Here is a 12,500-nt window from a genome sequence, read left to right as displayed (position 1 = left end):
TCCCAGAGAAGCGTGGGCTGAGTCTGACAGTCGGCTGCTGTTTCACATGCCTGTGTGTGTGTGCGCGCGTGTGTTTGTTTATGTGTGTGTTTGAGACAGAGACAGAGAGAGTCAGAGAGGGAGGGAGGGAGAGAGAGAGAGAGAGTTCCAATACAGGGTCCCAAACACAGCCAGTCAATGTGGCACAGTGGTGATGTATGGCACACAGACACACACACACACACACACACACACACACACACACACACACTCACACACACACTCTCTCTTCTCTGTCTCTTCCTTTCTCTGCTGGTGTGGGTGAGAAACAGGCGCTGTTGCTGCAGCTTCATGCATTTTTAATGGCCTTGGCCATTGCAGCTGTTTTTCAGTCCTACATAGTGCCTTCCCTGGCTGGTTTGTTAATGCCCAACTGGATGTGTGTGAGAGAGACGTACATTGTGTGTGTGTGTGTGTGTGTGTGTGTGTTAGGGATGGGCATTCGATTAAATTGTCTTAATCGATCGTCGGGAGAATTAACGATCGATTTTCGATTAATCATTAATATTTTTATATTAAAATTCACTATTTATAGGCTATATTAAAATGCAGTGAAAATAGAAAAAACACAGCGTGTTTCCTCATTGAGATATTTATTACAAGATGAACAACTCTTGTGGCAGTTAAACTTACAAGATGGACAACTCTTGTGGCAGTTAAACGGGATCCGTTCAATGGTTACACTTGAAAATATGCGCTGCTGTACTCTTAAGCAGCGGAGCCGACAGCTAGAAGCCGGTGCTCATAAACACAACTGACCTTCGTTTTTTTTTCTCTCTAACTAATTAATCTCACATTTTGAAATTCATTCATCTAGATTCATCGTGATTAAAAGTTTGTTTTCTTCTAAAGACTAAATCTTATAAATTAACGAGTAATCACTTCATTCATTATTTTAGACACTGTTGTTTAATTGTATTTTGTTCGTGCTCTCTCGCCATCAGCCAAGGAATGTATGCGAGACACAATGGTGCCCCTCGACGGTAAATCGTAAGAATTGTCCTGAAGCAATTCGAATCACCTCAGTCAGCCCACCGTCTTCAACTATGTTGATCGCCGACAGTCACCCGCCAACCTAAACTGCTACAGCGTTGGTAACCTTTTCACGGACTGGTCTAGTTAATTTCCTAGAGAAGTCGTGGAGTGTGGGTTGGCGACCATCTAACCTGGGACTGCTTTCTGTCGGGTGCTTTGCATTAAGGTGATAACTTAAACACGAGCTGCTTCTGTGATAGCTACATTCAGCTTGACAAATGCTACATACAACTTTAGTTTTGTCGATTGTTCTGTCATTTTGCCTCTTAAACAGAAACTTTCCGCCCAACAATCCCTCAGCTCTCTCCATCTTCAACTACCGTCTCGGTCTCTTCTATCTAAAGGTAGATTTACACCTCTGTAACTACGGGTGCGGCTGACCGCGCAGTTGCATCGGCGGACTCGTTTTGGTTTATGGTTCCTTAAGGTTCCCCAAGGGTTGTGCTTGTTGCAAAGCGATTCAACGCCAGAACAGTAGGTGGAGTAACGTTTTTTTGCCTACCCCATGACGCGAATGGACACGATGAACGGGAGATTTTTCTGTTGAAAATGCCTTACTTTATAGACAATAACGATCATACACCCCCGTTGCACTAAACAACACTCAAACAAATAAATATTGGATTGTTAGTCTATTAAGTATTGTATTTTATTAATTAGCCTGTTGTTAACCTTTCCTGCTAATCGTAGTCTGAGATTACAGGGGAGACTTTTGTTTACTGCTCCAGAGCCGAAGTGATCTATATTCTTAACTCCGGGGTTATCTCCCTTTCTCTTCTGAATGTTGAGTGAAGTAAGCGTATTTATTGCAGCGGGACAAAGGAAAATGAATACATTTGTTACACAAAATACAAAGGTTGGCAATTCAGTACCAGTGGCGAAAAAGACAGATAAACATGATGCAGAAGTTCGTATATTGACACATCTTTTAAGGACAGGCACGGCGCTTTAAAACGACGTGTTTATAAGTTGCATTATTCAAAGGTGAAAGATAAAAGGCGAGAGATTCGCCAGGTGTAGGCCTACCTTATCATCATGAGAGTAGCTATGTTGTCAGTATTTGTAATACAATGTGTTGGCCGCAAGTTAACTCCACTTCACGTTAATGATAGCTTTTGTATGAGCAGACCGGGCTCAGCTTGCCTCACGTGTGCAATAACATATGCCGTTTAATCATATTTGGTAGAATGAAGGACAAATTAGTTGTGAATACTATCACCGAGTTTGAAAGGTAGGCTATTGGTCATAGCCGAGTGACAGCTGATTTTCTTTCTGATTTGACAGTAGCCTACATCTGTGTGTTTTAAGCAAATACAATGTGAAATAGGGTATTTACCAACGGGCACCTGCTATCTTGGATTATACAGTAAATAAGTTGCGAAATGAAACAAAAACACATCACAGTTAAAGTTGTATTAGTATTGATTGATTCACATCGATATGAATGGATGACATGACTAACAAGTGGCGAAAAATGAATATGAAAGTACCAGTACCAGTGGCGAAAAAAGACAGATCACCTGATGCAGAAGTTCGTTTATTGATACATATTTTAATGACGGCCACAGCGCTTTAAAACGCCGTGTTTATAAGTTACATTATTCAAAGATGAAAGATAGAAGGCGAGATAATCGCCATGTGTACCTTCTCATCATGAGTGAATGTCAGTGCTTGTAATACAATGGTGTTGGCCGCAAATTAACTCCACTTCACGTTAATGTTAACTTTTGTATATGAGCAGACCAGGCTCCATTCTATCGCTTGCCTCAGGGGTGAAATGTATTGATTCACATCAATATGAATGGATGACATGACTAACAAGTGGCAAAAAATGAATATGAAAGTACCAGTACCAGTGGCGAAAAAAGACAGATCACATGATGCAGAAGTTCGTTTATTGATACATATTTTAATGACGGCCACAGCGCTTTAAAACGCCGTGTTTATAAGTTACATTATTCAAAGATGAAAGATAGGAGGCGAGATAATCGCCATGTGTACCTTCTCATCATGAGTGAATGTCATTGTTTGTAATACAATGGTGTTGGCCGCAAATTAACTCCACTTCACGTTAATGTTAACTTTTGTATATGAGCAGACCAGGCTCCATTATATCACTTGCCTCAGGGGTGCAATTGATTGATTCACATCAATATGGATGACATGGCTAACAAGTGGTGGAAAATGAATATGAAAGTATTTGTTCGGTGAATTAGCGCGTTCTCTCCAAACAATGCAGTCAACGGTTTTTAACACCAAACAATCGCAGTCAACGGTTTTTAAATGTCAACATAGTGGTACAGCCTATCACATAACTATCATCTGAAATATCACGGTATGTCAAAACAAACCTTTGATCTAAACAGAATATTCAGTATGGAATAGGAATATTTCAGAGCAGTATCTTTTATCGCGTTTGACAAATATGCTCAGATTGCTGTTCAGGTAATTTCTCCTGTGAGAATGGGATAGTATTCTATCCATGAATTCGCGGTCATTTGAGGTCCTTATAAGTGTTTAAAGAGGGTTTGTAAAGATGCTCATATCTTCGGACCTCTTCTGTTGTGTATGTTCATAATCATCAAGAAGAGGCTTGTGAGACGGTCTGCAGGTTATTCATGATTCAAACATATTGTAGTCTTGCCTTGGCCTTTAAAAATGGCGATACTATGCTATGAAAACCGGAAATGTGAGACTCCTGAAAGGATGCGGTTAGCAGCCAATCACAGTCTTGCGGGGTACGTGAGCCCTAGGAGGATTTTGTTGGATAGTTACAAATTTTGGCGGACGCACTTACGTCTTATGTAACTGCGCAAGGGGCTTAAAACAGCGCTTATGTATCTTACGTGCGTACGTTTCTACGTTAAAACCGAGTATAAAAGCCCCTTTACTGACTGCAGACAAGGGGCGGTTTCGTGCCACGGGTCAACGCGCACCGGAAGTAAACAAAGTTGCGTTAACTGCGTTCAAATATTTGATTGCATTAATCTCCGCCACAATAATCTCATAGAATAACGCGTTAACTTTGACAGCCCTAAAATAAATAAATTACACGCACACTACGCAACAGAACATGCATTAGTTTTAATCGATGAAAAAATAATTTCATCGAGGAAATTCTTAATGATCAATTAATCGATCGTCGATTAATTATGCCCATCCCTAGTGTGTGTGTGTGTGTCTTAATAACTAAACAGGTGAATGGCTATAACAACAGTTGCTTTACTCATTGTGCATTAAGAGTATTATGTGCATATTATCATGCTATGATATTTATGTTATGTATGTTGTCGCGAAAATTAGTGTGTGTGTGTGTGTGTGCGTGTGTGTGCGTGTGTGTGTGTTGGTGTGTGTGTGTGTGTGTGTGTGTGTGTGTGTGTGTGTGAGGGATTAAAAATCTGGCGCTGGGCGGGAGCATTGTATTATCTCTCGTGACAGTCAGATTTAGCCCCTTGCCACGGCAACCCTCACATGGCATTACAATCCTCACTGTTACGTAACCAACAGGAAGGGACGATTTATGCCGGCGCACAGAGACGGGGGGGGGGAGGTTTTAAGGCGTCGCACAGGGGGAGATTTCGACATGTGCACAGACACTCGACTCAGATGCACATTATCCCCAGTGCAATGTGGCTCTCACGGATATGACTAAACAGAATAAGACAAGATGCACAGCTGGCGGGGATGAATGGAATCGGAATAAGAGATGACAAACAGCTGGTGTGGATGGCACCACACAGAATACGTTAGGAACCTTCGCCTCTTTCACTAGTCTGCTGCCCGAGTAAGAGCAGTGTGAATATAGGCGTGTGGACTGGTGTGGACTGGCGCACTATTGCCCTGGGAAAGAGGGAAAGTCTTCTGAGAGTGTACCGTCGCGTCAATGACATGGAAGGGCTTTGACTGAGTAGCCCAATGTCTTTGTGCAAAGGTGAAAGCCATTCCTGAGTCCTGCAATGCGTACATTCAGTAAGAATTTCATTCGAGAGGAGAGGATTTGTAAAGAGCTGTTTCCCGGCTCGTCCGGGACGGAACATTCCTGATCTCCGTGAGCTCAGTCTAGCAGAGCAAGGTGACAGCGACGCCCAAGGTCATGGCGTCCATTTCCTGGAAGCACACGTTCTGATAAAGACTGCAAGAGCGTGCCTGAGACTGTGAGCTCAGTAGAACACGATGTCATGTACATTGAGATATGCATTAACTAGTAAATAGCTAAGCATTAACGTAAACATCAGTAGGTGTGTTTTCATAGTTGTGTCTGTATCACTAGAATCCCTGGTAGTCGGTAGCTTAACCCACTATCCAATAGTGCAGCTGGTCTTGATGCCTGTAAATGCCTTCCTCTTGGCTGAAATACACACAGAGAGGGCAGATTGCTTGGAAGGACATCTCATTTCCAATATGTCTGCCACACATCTTGTTGCCTATCTGAGAGAAGCCCTGGGCCATCACTTGTTGAGTTTGATCAAATTCTGATTTATTTGATTGAATAAATCTTTTTTTAGCTGTGTTATTGTTGACGGCGGTCTTTTGGCGCATTGGTAGTACACATAAATAAATGATCATTGCTTCTGTGCGTCACACACAGAAACAGAGTGATGGTTTGCCTCGCCTTTAGGCCGTCAGACACACAAGGGAGCTTGTGCTGTACAAAAAGACTGATGTCCATTAGCTGGAAGTCCGTTTGTTGCTTACATCTATCACTGTGATGTCTGACATCTTAATCCTCCTATCGGTGACACTACGTCCTCTTCTTTATGGATTCCCAACCACCCGCCTGCCTGCCTCCTAATACTACAGCCTGATTTACATAATGTGAACGTAAGTGAAATTGGATGAGTGTAGAAACAACAGTAGGCTAAGGCATGCAGTCAGCATTCTAATGACAGGAGGTGAGAACACTCACTCACAGGGGGAGGCAGACTATCGGAACAGGTCCTGTTTGAACTTCAGGGAAGAATGGCCCAGACCATGGTCAGAGAAGGACCTTTAAAGCAGTAGTATGCAACTATGTACTTCCACTCGCAACCCAGACTAGCGTACGTCTGAGGTGTGGGACAGACTACCCCACTAAAATGTAAGAAAAGCTTTCGCAGCACAACATCACCAAAAGACGGAAACAAGTTCCGCCATTCAGCACGTTAGCAAGCTGTTATCTGTGCCAGCTGGGTCGTTGGTGGTGTTTGCGAGGTGTTAGCATGCCTTCTAGATAGTTAGCGCGCTAGTTTTAGACCCAGACTCCTTACTGCTGTTTGAAGCATCTCATTATCACTATTGATAACACTTTAGCATGGCGTTATACACAACCACATGTCGCCAAGATAGACACATATCCATAAAAGCATATTGTAACTTGCTGCTTTTGTCAAGTTTGTTGTTATTTGTTTTTCTAGACATACTGTAAGTTGCTATGACACTTAGCTGTCAGATGACATCACAATGACAGGTTCAGCAGCACCAATTAGTATGCAGTGAGGACATCTAAAGCTTGTCATGTCATCAGCAATATGTCTATCAAATCACACACACACACACACACACACACACACACACACACACACACACACACACACACACACACTGAGCTACTCCTGCAGGCCCTGGTGCTGTGACATTTCCACCCAGCAAGTGTCCAAACATGACCTCAAGACATGTCTCAAGTCTCAGTCGACGCCAATGTTCCCAAAAGCAGTCTTTGTGACAGCTGACACCTGAGGAAATGAAACCTTTGTTCCTGTTTATGTGTACTTAGGCCAGTCGTCTTAAAGGGCTTATGTATAGTGAGGTTCCCTACAGAGATAGACCTGTGTCTGCCTGTGTCTGCACTTTGACGCGGATGCGGGTAGCCGTTTTGTGCTTGCCAGTTATAGCATTCTTACTCAATACTGGACCGATTTCGACCATTTTTTGTCCCTAGTGAAGAATTTGAATGCATCTATTTCTGTGTGCGTGTGTGTGTGTGTATGTGTGTCTGTGTATGAGTGTATGTGTGTGTGTGTCCTTTAAGTAGATGTGATTGATCCCCAGGGAGCACAAAACTGTGTGTGTGTGTGTGTGTGTGTGTGTGTGTGTGTGTGTGTGTGTGTGTGAATGAGTGTGTGTACGTGTGTATGTGTGTGTGTCCTTTATGGAGATGTGTTTGATCCCCAGGGAGCAGAACACACAACCTGTTGCAAATGTGTGTCTGCGCTGCGGTGTGTGTCGCTCTCTCTAAACTCCTCTCAGTGAGGCAATGTAAAGGTTATATAGTGTACACATCACAAGGTTATATAGTGTACACATCACGCAGCTGTCAAGGCAAAGTGTCGATCACATTCAACCTTGCTCTACAGTATCAGCATGACACCGCACCTAATGTAATGTCACAGTAATGAACAGCAAAAGATCATAGGTGAAAAAATAAAGTCTAAAGTATACTACCTCTTGCCTTCTCAGAGCTGTAGTGGTTGGCGTGGTGGGCTACGTAGGACTGACTCCAGAGACGTGTGCTGCCATATGTCAGTCGCACGTCAAGTAGCCTTTGACACACAGACGGCAGGAAACGAGGTCAAGCTGTGCTTAATAGATACCGAAGGGCACACACTGCGATACACACACATCTACTGCTGAGTGTGAGAAGAAGCCACCTGGCTAGACCCTATCATCAACTCAGCCAATCTAGCTATCTCACTCGCCCTCTGCTTACACAGCTGAAGGACTTCTTTCCTTGATTTCATGAAATCGTGTGTAATGTATGTGTGTATGTGGGTGTGCATGTATGCGTATCTGTATGTATACATTGTCAAAACCACTCCATACAGCACCGAATCTCCTCTTACATTTTCATTAGTCGCCTTTGGTTCACACCAGCTCCCCCCGCCTCCCTGAGTCTCCACATTAACATATATCTACATACATTTCCATGCATTAAACGGCTACGATGTTTAAAATATTGCTAAGCTGACCTTAGTTGTTATCTGACATTACGATTCAGGTGACTTCACGCCGAAAGCATATGTGCCCATGTTCCGAAACATCTGTCCTCTTTGTTATGGGTCTCCATGGTGACTCTCGGTCATGTGTGTCGACACATGAAAAAGAGACGTGTCATCTGCATACTCCTTCCTGATTATTACTGTTTTATTGTATCCACTGAACACATGAATGGAGAGTAAAGTGTAGATATTTCTGGTTGAAATCACAGGTAAATTATATCAGATGCTGGCAACCATGTTTTAAAAGCACCAGCACATTCAAGACAAGTGGTTTATTAAAAATATACCACGGCTATAGGCGTACCAGCCATACCTACAATGGTGTGTTTCTCTCCAAATACCACTGTCTCTCGTGCAGTATCCCTTAATTATACATTACAGTTTCTTGATCACAGTATCACTTAATTATACATTACAGTTGCCGGATTATATATTGATTGGCACCACAGCTCATGAAAAAAGTCATGCCCACTGCATACATTAAGAAAGCTCCAATCATGTGATTGGACAGTATGGAGAACCACACATGAGTAACATTTAGGTCACATTTAACATGTTCAAATGCTTAGTGTTCCTTAGTGATCAGTACACATATCTAAAATCCTCATTCATTCATGTTGATGGTCATGTATTCGGTCTTGGGAAGGAATGATCAATTCTATTAGCTATGCAGTTCTGTTTCTCAGAATTCTCAGAAAAATGTAAGAACAGGTTTTAAGAACAGGTTTTAAGAACAGTGCGATTATGCCAAATATATCACAGAAATACATCAGTTATCCCAATGAGCTTAGTGCAGTTTGCAAATCAAGTCTGTTTGGCTGCTGCTTATTTAGATAACTCGCTAGTTTTAGACAAAAACTCTGTACTGTGGGCTGTGTTGCTATCAGTTTGTGTGCTGTGGGGCCTCCTGTGGCTTGTGGAGGCACAGACTTGAGTGTGGATGGAGGGGGATGAAGCACGTATGCAACTTGGTTGCTAAAGCTTTTGATGTTGTTACCACATCATCCTTAGCATCACTGCTCACGTTTGATATAGCTTCTCTGCATGGTGTGTTCAAAACAACACGGTGTGGTGGCTGTCTCTCGCTGAAGTACCCTGTAGAGACAGGCGCTGGTCTGTTAAAGCTCCTTCTCAGAGGTGCAGGATTGTAGACTGCAGACAGACAGAGATATGGAAACAGGACAGCACCCATAGGGTTGAGAAATGAAATGCGACGTGTCTCGCCAACATTGTGCCGTTCAGAAGACTTCTATGTTAATGTGGATATTTGTGGATATTGGAATCTTGTGTCCTTGAGTGTATGCTTTCGTGTGTGTGTGTGTGTGTGTGTGTGTGTGTGTGCGTGTGTGCGTGCGTGTGTGCGTGTGTGCGTGTGTGCGTGTGTGCGCGCGTGTGTGCGCGTGTGTGCGCGTGTGCGCGCGCGCGTGTGTGTGTGTGTGCGTGTGTGCGTGCGTGTGTGCGTGTGTTTGCGTGTGTGTGTGTGTGTGTGTGATTGCAGCGCTGCCGTCTGGCTCTTGCATTTCTCGAGTGGCTAGAGGGAGTGTGTGTGTGTGTGTGTGTCTGTGTTTCTGTGTGTCTGTCTGTCTTTGTACATTTCAGAGAATCTGAAGATATATTTGTGCTTGTGTCTGAGCAAAATAATATGCATTCTGCATTCTGTCTCACTTGGTCAAAGTGACTGACCCTAAATGTGTGTGTGTGTGTGTCTGAGAGAGAGACACAGAGACAGAGACAGAGAGAGAGACAGAGGAGCCATTGGTTGGCTTGTTAAATCCAGGCTCTGAGTCTGCTGAGTCATAGTTTAGGAAGATAAAAATCATCTTTCCGACATATCTCCCCTCTCCCTCCCTCTCTCTCTTTCTTTCTCATACACACACACACACACAGAGAGAGATATAGATTTTCATCAGTATGTGTGAGCTGTTCAGGTTAGCATTTGGTAACATTAGTTGAAATGAAACTAATGGTTTAGTAACCACAGAAATTACGGAAACTGTTAGAGTGACATCATAGGGGAATATGTAGTCACATACTGTTTTTTAATTGCTGATAAGTGTGCAATACAAGCAATAACACACTGAAGGTACATAGTATATGAGGATACGCAAAGGGCAAAGTCACTGTAAGAAACACAGTATTACATGGAAAACATCTGGGCATTTGGGGTTCTGGGCGTGTGTATCTGGACATTTGAAAACTGATCTTGTAGATGCCACCTCCATCTACAGATGTGAGTTACTTCTTCGTGTTTCTTACTGTAGAAATGCCTCAGTGGGGGATGGCCTTAAGAGTAACCGAGAACGACGCTGAGTGAATCATCATGACTCAGCGATCGATCTGTGATTCGCTCTGATGAAAGCCTTAGTTACGTGACTCTGGGTGTTCACACACACACACACACACACTGTTAATGTGTTGCTAAGTGGCTCATTAAGCCTCACAGGTCGTCCCACGGCCTAGCCAGCCGTGTCACGCAGATGAAGTTGACGATGGATGACGTAGTAGACGTAGGTGATGGGATTACGACATGCAAGTCCGCGTCGGCCCATCAGTGTATCTGCAGGCACACCCCTGAACCAGAGCTTGTGTGTGTGTGTGTATTTGTGTGTGTGTGTGTGTGTGTGTGTGTGTGGGGGGGGGTATTGCTGGAAGCCAGTTAAGCATGACAGAACGTGATGTGACGGAGCGTGTTGTGACAAGCGAACATCCACTGCAGGCAGGTTGAAGGCCAGCAGAGCCTCTGTCTGCACTCTGATCTGGACATGCTCCAGTGTCAGTGCCCTCCCTGTCAGAACTGTCTCTCTCTACTTCCTGTGTTTTAGACTCTTTTGCATTTCCCATCGTGTGTGCCTGTTGAATCCTTTTTCAACTACACTAGCCAAATTAAGGGATTTGAGTTTGTATGGTACTGTGGCCTAAAGGCTTGGGTGCAGGACAAAGATGACTTGGCTAGGCCTTTCCAGTGACTTTAAATGTAGTGGTGCTCTTCTGTTGGTGAGTTTAGCTGGAGAGTCTATTGTTAGCATAGGCTGTAGACACGCTCATTGCCAGAACTTAACTGAGCCATGCAAGGCAAGTTTATTTATATGAACAAAGTCATACACATAGGTAATTCAAGTTATTTTTAAATTGAACAGATTAAAGAACACCAAAAAATTAAGACTAAGTGCATTAAAACAGTTAAAAGAAGAATTAAAAAGGAAAAGTACATTAGATCAGCTAAAAGTGGAGTGTGTTTCATGAGTCAATAAAAAGCCACAGTTGACATAAAGTCTATATTTCAAACTGGCTACAGTTGGGGCATCTTTGGTGTCACCAGGAAGCTGGTTCCAGAGCAGAGCAGCACAGCAGCTAAAGTATCAACCTTCAGAATGCACAACCTTCTCATCTTCTTCTCATCTCCTATGAGTAACAGGAAGGAAAGTAAAAGACCTTTATAGACTGTGCAGATACAGCTACCTTTTGGCTATGCCATGTTTTCTAGAACACTGTTCCAAGAAGCCTGGACCAGTGAGTGGCCTAAATGTGCTAGCTGGATATATTGACCTACAACATGATAAACGGATTTTTAAATTCCCAACCCAAACGTTTTTATTTAGGCTATTACAACCTGAGAGAGAGAGAGAGAAAGCGAGAGAGAGGGAGAATGCTCCTGAAAGATCCACCAGAATCTGAACAGCTTTTGCATAATGTAGGCTTACCTCTAACCTAACAAATCAGACTTGACTTTAATAACATGGTTTTGCAGGAAATAATGCTGTGAATAAATGGGGTTTAATGGGATTTAATGTTTCGTCGCAATTGATAGACAAGGAAGACATCATGGACTCTCAAAGGGCGTTTTCTGAGGCAAGCCTATTCCTGTATTTTGAAATGTAGTGCAGGGTTTTATTTTTTTCCCCTCTAATTTCTCATTTTCGATAAAAATTTTTTTAGCCATGTCTTTAAGATGTGCATGTTTTGATTCTTACTGCCAGTGCAATTTCAATGATTGTATTGCTTCATTGCTCAGCGTGGTTTGGAAAATGACTCAAACTGGCTTTGAAAGGAAGCGATCGCTGCAAATGAAATGAAATGTAGTATAAGATTGGTCATAATTACGAGACAACTGGCGATGTTCCTCTTTTAAATTGGCCTCTTTAGCTGCGTTACTTTTAACACGCCATGACTGAACAGTAACTCAGGTAGCAAGTATAAAATGTGACGAAGCAAGAAGTTCAGTGAGCGGTGCGCAGACCTGGGAGTGACAGAAACACGGAGCATTTGGCTGACCAGCAGTTTCCTCGTCTGGGACTGGCATCGGTTTGAGAAATGCTAGCTTATGGGAAATAAATTGAGATGTCGTATTTGAATTTGACAGTGCATAGCCAACACATGACGATTTAAGAAGTAATCCCTTCAAGTGATCTATGTAACTGTATTCTGATTACCTCCTATTTAAATTGTAACTAT

The 12,500-nt window shown here is 42.9% G+C and overlaps 1 protein-coding gene across 2 annotated transcripts in view; it reads left to right on the top strand.

Moving 5' to 3' along the window:
* Positions 1-12,500, top strand: part of stxbp5a (syntaxin binding protein 5a (tomosyn)) — a 96,771-nt gene that overhangs the window by 9,274 nt on the left and 74,997 nt on the right. The gene's annotated exons all lie outside the window — the stretch shown is intronic.

Source organism: Clupea harengus, chromosome 15 (assembly GCF_900700415.2).
Source record: "Clupea harengus chromosome 15, Ch_v2.0.2, whole genome shotgun sequence".
NCBI lineage: Eukaryota > Metazoa > Chordata > Actinopteri > Clupeiformes > Clupeidae > Clupea > Clupea harengus.
Note: the sequence above shows the minus strand (reverse complement) of the source record. Positions and strands in the feature narration are given on the sequence as shown.